At 40.8% G+C, this 12,815-nt stretch overlaps 1 protein-coding gene across 1 annotated transcript in view; it reads right to left on the reverse strand.

Moving 5' to 3' along the window:
* DIP2A (disco interacting protein 2 homolog A) overlaps nucleotides 1-12,815 on the reverse strand; it is a 215,801-nt gene that overhangs the window by 126,104 nt on the left and 76,882 nt on the right. The gene's annotated exons all lie outside the window — the stretch shown is intronic.

Raw genomic sequence — 12,815 nt, forward strand, 5'->3', positions numbered from 1 at the left:
ACTATGGACAGTTTCGTTAAAGTCACTAAAAGGAAATAAGGGGTTTCCATTTGAACTTGGCTGCCTCTGAACGTACAAGTAGGAAATGTAATCTGGGTACAGTGGTGTAAAATATAATTAGAGCAATAAGGTGTGTTGAGCAAAATATTTCAGAGAAATGCAAGTATATTTGGTGTGTAATTATGCAAGATTTTAAGTACCTAAACAAACACTTGCTTTATAAAACCCTATTTTGCACGTCTAAAATGAATTGGCTTTTAAAAGATTCTACTAAAAATCCATCTGAATCTTTCATTCAAAGTTGCAAAAACTGACAGGTATTTTTTGAGCAGCTGCCAATGTTTCCTGGGAGTCTTTTCTAAATTCTCCCCCCCTCCCCAAGCCAAACACAAGTAGCTGGTATTATCTGGCTTTGATACCTCAATGTTTTAATGAAGTTCAACATCTTTTAAAGTAAGAACTAGAGAACATGGTTGAGGCTGTGGCACGAACAGCCAGAATCAAGACAGGAGGAGGAGACTCTGGATCTTTTTATAGTAATGAAACGGCAGAGGAAAATGCAGCAGGAGGAGAATGAAAAATTAAAGAGACAGTGCACCTATGGAGTAACAGCAAGGGGAGGGGGTGGTCACAAGAGTAGCAATGTTAGGAACAGCAAGCCTTAAGATGGCTCTGACAATCACTTTGATGGGGTACATGGAAAGTCTAAGCACAAAACAGTTACACTTTCTGTAAAAATTAACATGATTTTATGGCAAAGAATAAGGGTGGCACTATGGAAGGAAGCTGCAGTCGCTTGGAACATGTAGTGTGTATCGTCAAGGGGGTAAAACAAATGTAAAGACATGCTCGAATTAAAATCCTAGAGGATCTAAAGAGGAGCCACAATCAGTTGTGTTTTCTTTTCAGATGGCTGTATGCTTTGGAAGCAGAAACCAGCCCAGCACCAAGAAAGATCAGTCAATATAAGACATTGAGTTTAACCATTTAACACTCTTATCCAAAAGTTCTGCATAACTGTAGTGTAAAGTGAATGCTATTAGGAAGTAAAAACCTATACGGTAGTGTTTTGTAAATAATTGTATTAAAATTAAGCAATTATATAAAAGGTTGAAATGCCCTAGTTTGGAAACAAATTCAACTAATGGTTTAGGATTAAATCTACTAAATATTATTTAATAATGTTTAGTTTATTAAAGTGCCAAGTGTTATTGAATTTGACCAATCTGCAGTCACTGGGGTTTGGTCAAAAATGGTTAAAAACTACTGAAAGCACTTTATAGACAAAAAATGTAAACTTTTAAAATGCATAAGCCTGCCAAGGTGGGACAGCAATGAAACTGGAGGGAGCTTGACATCGGAGTTGAGCTGTTAGGAACTGGTATGTTGCTCTGAAATCAAGCTGATAGAGCTGCTGTGGGAACACGAGCAAGCATTTCAATAGAAGCTAACAGCAGAAGTATTGCATCCATTACATGAGCAAGAGCTTCAACCAGAATTAGCATGTGGAGTATTATATTTTGAAAGTCAACAAAGCATTTATCAATAAAGAGTATTTAACTGTTTTACATATATGATAGGAAATTAACTATCATGAAAGATACAAATCAAAAACAAGGACATATGCTATATAAAATCAGTTATCGTGGCACAGGTGGGCCGTGGAGTTTTTAATAGCATGTTGGGGGGGGGGGGCCCTCAGAAAGAAAAAGGTTGAGGGCCCCAGGCAATTGCCCTGCTTGCTACCCCCCAACACCAGCCAACTTTGAGAGCTGAGAGGGATGGCTTGCTGTTGCCAGCAGAGGAGCTGCTGGAGATGAAACAGAAAAGACACAAGAGACACCCCACATCCAACCCTAGAGATGCCGCTGGAGTGACTGGGACAAGGGTAGGAAGTGACCCAGGGAACCCGCTTGGGTGTGTCAGGGTACTCTGTTTCAAAGGACCCTGGGTCGGAAGCCAGTGGAGTAGGGTGGGCCCAGGTTCCCCTCCCCTCCCCATTCTCGCAGTGGGCGACACTACCCTGATAGCACCGCGAGGCGAAGTGGCCCCTTTGAACTCTCACGAGCAGGCATTACACCCCCAGAGTATTGCCATTAGGCGATACTGCCAGCCTGGGACATGCAAACAACCCTCAGAGAGACACTTACGCAGGGGCAACAGCAGCAACTAACAAGAAGACATAAAAGTGTGCAAATTAAAGTAGGCCAACACGTAGTGTATCACATTGTTGGCGTCACTAGGCATAGCTACCAGGTAACTCGGGGGGGATGGAAGGCCATAAGTGCCGATGAAACTCCCTTGCTCTGGGTCTAAGTGAACCACAGAACTCCATCTTGTGAACTTTCACCTACTTCCATGCTAACTGCTTACATGCTGTAGCAGAAAATGTAATGGTCAGCTTTTCTAGCAGACAGCTGCAGTTTCGCTCACACTAGCAAACGTAGTGATAAGACGGGGGAGAAAGAAGGAGGGGGAAGACTGCGTGCGCACAGGCCTTGCAAGGCCAAAGATAAGCAGGCAAACAGGAAACTTTTCTAACATGCACAATGTGTACCTGCTGTAACTGCTCGGGATGGGAGGGGTAGAGGGAAGAGTAACAGAACAAAGCTTACACAGAAACAGCTTGGAATATAAAAGGGGAAACTTGCTTGTATGTGCTGTGCTTGATTTGAGAGGTGCCTGTCTCCCTGCACCACTTTGAGATCTCAAATAAACTTGGTTTGCTTCTCCACCCCTGGTGTGTCTATTGGTGCGGCGCACACCGGGCAACGAACCCTGTTGCCCCCCTCGGGGCCCATCTGGGCCGGCAACAACATGCTTTTTCAGTCTTTTCAGCATATAAATTAAAACAAGGTTTGTCTTTCTTAATGTACACATTCTAAGTTAGTGGCTTGTCCCACTACATTCCTCATTTTACCCCTAGGGGTGTGTTTCTCCAGCTTACATCCTATTATTCTCACACTTGGAAAGATCCAGTAGGCTGAATTCAAAGGTGATGTGTAAAGCTCTGTATGAAAATTTTACATTGGTAAGTAGGTAAAAGCCTATGTCAAAAAGTCTGAGTGTAACATATAGTATACTCTGAATGGGCCAGAAGGTGGTCTAATCACACCAATTTAAGTCCTGCTGTGTGTCCTTTATCCTTTATGCTTCAGTTACTCCACGCTTATGAAACCAGGGACACCTTCATAATGGAAAGATTAAGTAGTGTTTGCAAAAGGTTACATAAATGTTGAGCATTTTAAAAAAGCCAAGAAAGAGAGGTAACAGGTGGGAAAAGATCTCATATTTTGCTGAACGGTTCAGAGTCTGGTAGTTCGTATCCATGCATTGTGTTTCACAGACAAAAAGCACAATAAAGAAAAAAAGTTACCTGTGGCTATTGGTTTCTAAAAGGTATACAGAACTGTAACAGATCTCTCTGAATATCATTCTTCTCAACTTTCCCTAACTCCAAGTTTGGAGCTGCCTCGGCAATCAAATAAGATACAAAGGGAAATCTTACTTTTCGAGCATGCAAAAAGCCTGTAACAGCTATTCTGTGCCTTTTGAAACAAACAAATAAAATCAAAAGAAAACTACCACCAACTCTAAGCTGAAGGTGGGTGAGTACAGAACAGATACTAGATAATGTTTTCACCTCTCTTACACTTGCATAACTCCAAGGAACAGGACTGATAAGAAAGCTACTCAAAGGTTTGTAAAAACTAGTTCCAGTGGAAATGAATTAGTAGGCAGAAAGCAGGTGAGGAAGTCAAAAGGGCAAAAATGAATGCAGGTGGGGGGTTTTCAGGGCATCAGAAGTAAGGGCATATCTCTCTATTGGCTATAAACACTGCAACAAAATGCAGAGGCACTCTTAAGGGAGAGCTGCAAAAACTCAATCAAATACTTGGCCAATTCCCTAAAAAACAGGGAGGGGGGAAAAAACACCCCACCACAATCGTAAGTGTTTGACCAGGACATACAGATCCCAACCCTCAATGCAAACCCTGGGAGAGTAGGACTGTCTTTTCATGCTTGGTGAAGTGCATGTGAGAAGTCCTGCCACAGCGCAGGGGGCTGGACATGATGAGTTCTCAGAAATGTAGGGCTGGAAAGGACCTCGAGAAGTGCGCCTCTGATTTCCAAAACTTGTTATTCCAAAAATCCCACCACACAAACCCACTCAAACACATTATACACCATAATAACTGTCTAAACTGTTATCTTAAGTATTATTTAATGCAGCTGGATGTTCAAATTAGGCATCTGAATACATTTAATAAATACTGCAGGATAGTTTTAATTAGATTTCAGTGTAATCTGAATTTAAATCTAATATACGGCAGCATTTAAAGCAAGGTTTTCCAGCAAATTACACAATACATCACAACAAGAACAAGGAGTCCGGTGGCACAATACATCACAATGAATTTCATATGAATAGTGAAATGTATGATGTGGTGTCCTCAGCATTAAGTTTTATTGCAAATACCACCAAAAATAGATACATCTTCATTCATCCTAGTCAAAATGAGACAATGCGCAAAGATAAGAATCAAATTTTGTTGGGTGGAGAGGAGAAAGGACTTTTCATTACTGATGAATTATCATCTGTATTGTCTTATTATTCCTCAATTTTTCTATACTGAATGATGTTTTAAGACTGTATTTAAGCCTAGTACAATCATTCCCATAGGTTGATCTGTAAACTAGCATCAGGATTCTGATTGTGGTCATGTCTTGATTTACCTAGCAACCTGGTAAGAAGATCTGTCAGTAACAATTCTACAGATATTGTCAGAGGCTGAAGAGCCCCAGAAGCCAGAGAGAGAAATGAATTCTGGTGAACCTGAGCTTAGTTTTAGTATGAATGCCCTAATTTAAAATTCAAAAGATATGAAGTCTCGATGTTTATCCAAACTTCAGGAGGCCACTGAGGAAACTCCATAGTCCCCCACCTCCACAGCAGGATGTTTCGGCCTGTGGATGGCCTTTAGGCAGACCCCCTTTTCAGGACTGTTCAATGGGGAGGACTCCAGGCCTATTTCTCTCCTGGCATCTAAAGGGGACGACTGCAGGCCTGCCCCTCTATTCCGTGTATTCCCCCTTCAGAGTGGTTATATGGCTCCTTTTCCCTCTATGTTCCCCTTCTGGGAAAAAGGGCAGAGTATCTCCTACTACATTCATAGATTCCAAGGCCGCAAGGGACCCCTGTGATCCTCTAGTCTGACCTCCTGCATAACACAGGACAGAGAACTTTCCCAATACAATTCCTTTAGAACTAAAGCATGTATTTAAAAAAACAGATCCAATTTTGATTTAAAAATTGCCAGTGATGGAGACTTCACCAAGACCTTTGGTGAACTATTCCAATACACACCTATTTCCAGTCTGAATTTGTCTAGATTCAGCTTCCAGCCATTGGATTGCGTTATACCTTTGTCTACTAGATAAAAGAGCCCAATATCAAATATTTGTCCCATGAAGGTACTTAGAAACTGATCAAGTCACCCCTTAATCTCCATTGTTAAAACTAACAGACGGAGCCCCGTGAGTCTATCACTCTAAAGCATGTTTTCTAATCCTTCAATAATTCTCATGGCTCCTCTGAACCCTCTCCAATTTTTCAACATTCTTCTTGAACGGTGGACAGCAGAACTGGACACAGAATTCCAGCAGCAATATCACCAGTGCCAAATCCAGAGGTAAAATAACCTAACGCCTACTCAAGATTCCCTTGTCACTGTACAGGGAGCTGCTCCCCCATCCACCCAACCCGCATGCATCTGGACCTCCCATATCCAGACGCCCCCACAAAGCCTCATCCTGTACACCCAGAACCCCTCTAGTCCTCCATACTCAAACCGCACTCTTCTAAACCTAATCACATGCATCTTGAGCCCCCCTGCACGCAGACCCCCTAACTCCGGACCCCAACCCCTGCACCCAGATCCCCCCCAGGGAGCTCGCTGCACTCAAACCCCCACCCCAATGAGCCCCACCCTGAGCCCCCACATCCAGACCCACATGCCACTGACCCCCAACTAGCTGCACCCAGACCCCCAAACGCCACACCCCCAGCACCCTGCTGAGACCCCCACACCCAGACCCCTCCATTGATCCCCAATCACTTTCACCTGGAAGCCCCTGCAGTGTCCTATTGCCCCTGCACCTGGAACCCCCCCAATGAGCCTACCTGTGCATCCAGATCCCCCCACTGAACTGCCTGCACCCAGATTGTCCCACACAGAATCCTCTCACTCCACACCTGGATTCCCCCCGCACTGAGCCCCTCCACACTTGGATCCTGTCTGCCCCACACCTGGTGCTCTTCGTGCAGAATGGCAAGGCTCCAGGGTGTTTCTGGGGCAGGCCCAGGCCTTGTGCTGTGTCAGGGTCGGGTGCAGTCTCACCACTGAGTCCGTGTCCCAGGGTTGGAGGGTGGGGAAACTGCAGGGTGATCTCCCACCTTCGTACAGCCAGTGGCCTGTGCTCCCCACTGCCATGTTGGAGCCTCTGCATTCATTTATTGACAAAGGTTGCAGAATTTTAAAATACTGTGCACAGAATTTAATGTTTTGGCACAGAATGCCCTTAGGAGTACTGATAGCACCATAGGTAGAGTGCCCTGGAAAAACAAGCTGAAATGACTAGTGCTTGGAAAGATTTTATGGATGTGTGGTTTCTTAAAAGCTGCTTCTATCAGTTTGTTTCTTTGCAGGAGATATTTCATCTTTCATTTATTTAAATGTGTCCTTAAACAAGAAAGCTATAGCTGAATTTCACTTGTACATGGAATTTTCTTTTGGAAACCCCAAAAACTTCAATAGCTATCTATTTAAGATAGACTGTCAACTTAAATGTTTTAAACATATTTCTTTTCCTATGTTACTAACACTGCTTTGATAATTAAGAGTGAATCCAAACTGCTTCTCACTATCAATGCTCTGAGTACTTTACTGTATTTCTCAGTTTGAACAATTAAGCCAGTTTTACTTTGTGTTATTATCAATTTCACTTTAAGCTCTTAGCACTGCCGGGTTTGAGTTTTGAACACCGTATGGTAACATTTGTTTACAGACAAGTGTTATAGTCATTGGCTTTCAAAAATAACTATGTTGTTATATTGATCTTAGATTTTATAAAAGCTTATTTTTGTCAAATTTAAGTGAAGGGGGGATATTTAATTTGACAAGGTCTTTGCTGTTTGTCCTTACTTAATTTTTTCCCATTTGTTTACATAACTTCAAAGTCAGCATTGAGAAACAATGTCTCTTAGAACCTAATAAAATTTCCTGGAATAGCTTATCATCCATAATGATGGAGGTCTATCAGGGGAAGCTGCAGTCCTGGCAGGGCGGCTTCCTTTACAAACACTTACAATTCTTTAAAAAAGTGTTCCAGAAAAATCAAGACACAGTGAGGGAAGAGAACACTGGTGTAATCATATAAACACAGAACTGTGAGGCTGGAAGGGACCTTAAGAGGTCATCCAGTCCATTGTCCCAGGCTGACGCAGGATTTAGTGTAGCAAATGTATTTGCTTCACAGATTGATGCAGGATTTCTACAGAACAATTATTTTTCAGTTACATTTGTTGAATGAGATTATATAATTCAGATTAAATTTCACGTTAACCTTTTTCTTATATACTGCATGCAAAAATTACTGGAGTGACATGGTGTGTTTAAATGCACACACACTGTAAATGTGGAAGTAATAAGTAACAAAGCTTGTTTTTAGTGGTGCCATGAATGCCTTGAACACGCTAAATTTAAGAATCTTAAACTACGTCTACCACTACAGTCTTGTCAGCATAATTTATGTCTCCCAAGGGTGTGAATAAACCACCCCCGAGTGACGTAAGTTACACTGATATACGTGCTCGTGTGCACAACGCTATGTCGGCAGGAGAGCTTCTCACGCCGACATAGCTTCTGCTGCTCACGGAGGTGGTGTTTTTATGCCGACGGTCAGTGGGAAAGCTCCCATACAGTACATGGCCACATGACAGCTGCTTTGGGAACAACTTAAAATGCCCTCACTTTGGTATATTTCAGTTCTTAATCATAATGTTTAACATTTAACAGTTTTCTGGACTGAATTTCCCACCCCATGAATCTGATTTATTACACAAGTTAATATCCTTTCAAATACACAGAGGCTTTATTTTAATATGAAAATGCATCAACATGCAGTGTTCCAGATATATGTGTAGAGTGGGACATTAGGAACTCTTTAGCATGGTAAAGAATAAAAATCACAAGGCACACAAGCAAAATACATGATTTTCAAGGACTGAACTGTTCCTAAAACAAAATTTTGTTTTATTTTATTGAAAACAGTACTTTTTGAGGACTACATCCATGGCTAGTATGAAGTTTTTAAAACAAATGTGAATTAGAGCAAAAAGGTTTCAAAATATTATTTTGTGCATTTTAAATAAACATAACGAATGGCCAAACTGAACTTTTCAAGTGGTTATAAAGGCTTTTGAAAACAGAAGCTTCAAATAAAAGCACCTCATCAGACAAATATAATGTGGCTTTAACAGTATTAGGAGTCAGATTAAATCTAAATATATAGGGTTTAAACACAAGTAGTCATGCAATTGCTTTTAACTCAGACTATACCATCAATTTTTATGTTAGAATGATAACTTTAAAATAAACAATTTTTGGTAACCGATTTCTCCATCAAACCGGTCCCCAAAATAATTTGTAGAAGTGGTAGTGTATGTCAGTTATCAGCAGACACTGTAGTTTGTCTGAGTGGCAAATGTAATGTTAGTTACAAGCAGCATTATTCCAAAATCTGTATTTAAAAAAAAAAAGCCCTGTAGCTTGATAATGGCAAGTAACACAGTATCCATTAGTTTAATAATAAATTAAATTATTTGTCAGAAAAGACTAAAGAAAACTAAGAAAAGTAAACTACAAGAAAGATCTAGAAATATTTGTATTATATTTATGAATGGTAGTTTCAGTCACTTTTTTTTTCCAATTAAAATTATCCCGTAATCTTACTCTTTTAAAGCAGTAATGATGACACCTTGATTAAGTTATTTATCAAGGCAAAAAATATATCTAAAAGCTAAATGCTCCTAAACAAAATTCTCAAGAACAAACATTAAAAACACCTTGAAATAAAAATCACTCAGGTACACGTCTCACTCTGGATGCAAATTGCTGATGTAATACAGTGTTAAGATGTACATAAGAATGGCCATACTGGGTCAGACCATAGGTCTGTCTAGCCCAGTATCTTGTCCTCCGACAGTGGCCAATGCCAGGTGCCCCAGAGGGAATGAATAGAACAGGTAATCATCCAGTGATCCATCCCATCGCCCATTCCCAGCTTCTGGCAAACAGAGGCTAGGGACACCATCCCTGCCCATCCTGGCTTACAGCCATTGATGGACCTATCCTCCATGAATTTATCTAGTTCTTTTTTGAACCCTGTTATAGTCTTGGCCTTCACAACATCCTCTGGCAAAGAGTTCGACAGTTGACTGTGTGTTGTGTGAAAAAATACTTTATTTTGTTTTAAACCTGCTGCCTATTAATTTCATTTGGTTGCCCCTAGTTCTTGTGTTATGAGAAGGAGTAAATAACACTTCCTTATTAACTTTCTCCACAGCAGTCATGATTTTATAGACCTCTATCATATCCCCTTAGTCATCTCTTTTCCAAGCTGAAAAGTCCAAGTCTTATTAATCTCGCCTCATACGGCAGCCGTTCCATACCCCTAATCATTTTTTTTGCCCTTATCTGAACCTTTTCCAAGTCCAATATATCTTTCTTGAGATGGGGCGACCACATCTGCACACAATATTCAAGATGTGGGCATACCATGGATTTATATAGAGGCAATATGATATTTTCTGTCTTATTATCTATCCCTTTCTTAATGATTCCCAACATTCTGTTCGCTTTTTGGACTGCTGTGGCACATTGAGTGCATGTTTTCAGAGAACTATCCACAATGACTCCAAGATCTCTTTCTTGAGTGGTAACAGCTAATTTAGACCCTGTCATTTTATAAGTATAGTTGGGATTATGTTTTCCATTGTGCATGACTTTGCATTTATCAACACTGAATTTCATCTGCCATTTTGTTGCCCAGTCACCCAATTTTGAGAGATCCTTTTGTAGCTCTTCACAGTCTGCCTGGGACTTAACTATCTTGAGTAGTTTTGTATCATCTGCAAATTTTGCCACCTCACTGTTTACCCCTTATTCCAGATCATTTATGAATATGTTGAATAGGACTGGGCCCAGTATAGACCCCTGGAGGACACCACTATTTACCTCTCTCCATTCTGAAAACGAACCATTTATTCCTACCCTTTGTTTCCTCTCTTTTAACCAGTTACCAATCCATAAGAGAACCTTCCCTCTTATCTCATGACTGCTTACTTTGCTTAAAAGCCTTTGGTGAGGGACCTTGTCAAAGGCTTTCTGAAAATCTAAATACACTATATCCACTGGATCCCCCTTTTCCATATGCTTGTTGACCCCCTCAAAGAATTCTAGTAGACTGGTGAGGCATGATTTCCTTTTACAAAAACGATGTTGACTATTCCCCAACAAATTATGTTCATCTATGTGTCTTACAATTTTGTTCTTTACTATAGTTTCAACCAGTTTGCCCAGTACTGACGTCAGGCTTACTGGCCTGTAATTGCCGGGGTCACTTCTGGAGCCTTTTTTAAAAATTGGCATCACATTAGCTATCCTCCAGTCATTTGGTACAGAAGCTGATTAGTAGTCCTGAAATTTCACATCTGAGTTCCTTCTGAACTCTAGGGTGAATACCATCTGGTCCTGGTGACTTATTACTGTTTGGTTTATCAATTTGTTCCCAAACCTCCTCTGACGACACCTCAATCTGGGATAGTTCCTCAGATTTGTCACCTAAAAAGAATGGCTCAGGTTTGGGAATCTCCTTCACATCCTCAATTGTGAAGACCGATGCAAAGAATTCATTTAGTTTCTCCGCAATGGCCTTATCATCATTAAGTGCTCCTTTAGCCTCTCTATCGTCCATTGGCCCCACTGGTTGTTTAGCAGGCTTCCTGCTTCTGATGTACTTAACAAAATTTTTGCTATTACTTTGAGTCTTTGGCTAGCTGTTCTTCAAATTCTTTTTTGGCCTTCCTAATTATATTTTTACACTTTATTTGCCAGAGTTTTTGCTCCTTTTTATTTTCCTCACTAGGATTTAACTTCCACGTTTTAAAGAATGCCTTTTTGCCTCTCACTGCTTACTTTACTTTGTTGTTTAGCCACGGTGGCTTTTTTTGGTTCTCTTACTATGTTTTTTAAATTGGGGTATACATTTAAGTTGAGCCTCTATTATGGTGTCTTTAAAAAGTTCCCATGCAGCTTGCAGGGATTTCACTTTTGGTGCTGAACCTTTTAATTTCTGTTTAACTAACCTCCTCATTTTTGTATAGTTCCCCTTTCTGAAATTAAATGCTGTAATGTTGGGCCACTGTGGTGTTTTTCCTGCCACAGGGAAGTTAAATTTAATTATATTATGGTCACTATTAACAAACATTCCAGCTATATTCACCTCTTGGACCTGATCCTGTGTTCCACTTGGGACTAAATCAAGAATTGCCTCTCCTCTTGTGGGTTCCAGGAATAGCTGCTCCAAGCAGCAGTCATTTAAGGTGTCAAGAAACTTTATCTCTGCATCCCTTCCTGAGGTGACATGTATCCCGTAAATATGGGGATAGTTGAAATCCCCCATTATTATTGAGTTTTTTATTTTAATAGCTTCTCTAATCTCCCTGAGCATTTCAGAGTCAATATCACCATCCTGGTCAGGTGGTCAGTAATATATCCCTACTTCTATATTCTTATTATTCGAGCATGGAATTACTATCCATAGAGACACTATGGTACAGTTTGGTTCATTTAAGATTTTTACTTCATTTGATTCTACGCTTTTTCACATATAATGCCACTCCCCCACCAGCACGCCTTTTTCTGTCCTTCCGATATATTTTGTACCCTGGTATTACTGTGTCCCATTGATTATCCTCATTCCACCAAGTTTCTGTGATGCCTATTATATCAATATCCTCACATTTAATACAAGGCACTCTAGTTCATCCATCTTATTGTTTAGACTTCTAGCACTGGTATTTAAGCACTTTAAAAACTTGTCACTTTTTAGCTGTCTGCCATTACATGCTGTAATTGAATGGGACTTTTTTTCTTTTGACTGTTTCTCATCAGATCTTACCTGTATTTTATCTTCCATCCTCTCCTCCTTATTAGGACATAGGGAATCTCCATTTATAGATCCTCCCATAAGGGATGTCCAAACCACATACTCCTCTGCACCTGTCGGCTTCCCACCAGCCCTTAGTTTAAAAACTGCTCTACGACCTTTTTAATTTTAAGCGCCAGCAATCTGGTTCCATTTTGGTTTAGGTGGAGCCCATCCTTCCTGTATAGGCTCCCCCTTTCCCAAAAGTTTCCCCAGTTCCTAATAAATCTAAACCCCTCCTCCCTACACCATCATCTCATCCATGCATTGAGACCCTGCAGTTCTGCTTGTCTAACTGGCCCTGCGTGTGGAACTGGAAGCATTTTAGAGAATGCTACCATGGAAGTCCTGGACTTCAATCTCTTACCTAGCAGCCTAAATTTGGCCTTCTGGACCTCTCTCCATCCTTCCCAATGTCACTGGTACCTACATGTACAACGTCCACCAGCTCCTCCCCAGCACTACACATGAGTCTATCTAGATGTCTTGAGATGTTGCACCAGGCAGACAAGTCACCATGCAGTTCTCCCGGTCACAATTGATAA

This window comes from Emys orbicularis, chromosome 11, assembly GCF_028017835.1.
Source record: "Emys orbicularis isolate rEmyOrb1 chromosome 11, rEmyOrb1.hap1, whole genome shotgun sequence".
Classification (NCBI taxonomy): domain Eukaryota; kingdom Metazoa; phylum Chordata; order Testudines; family Emydidae; genus Emys; species Emys orbicularis.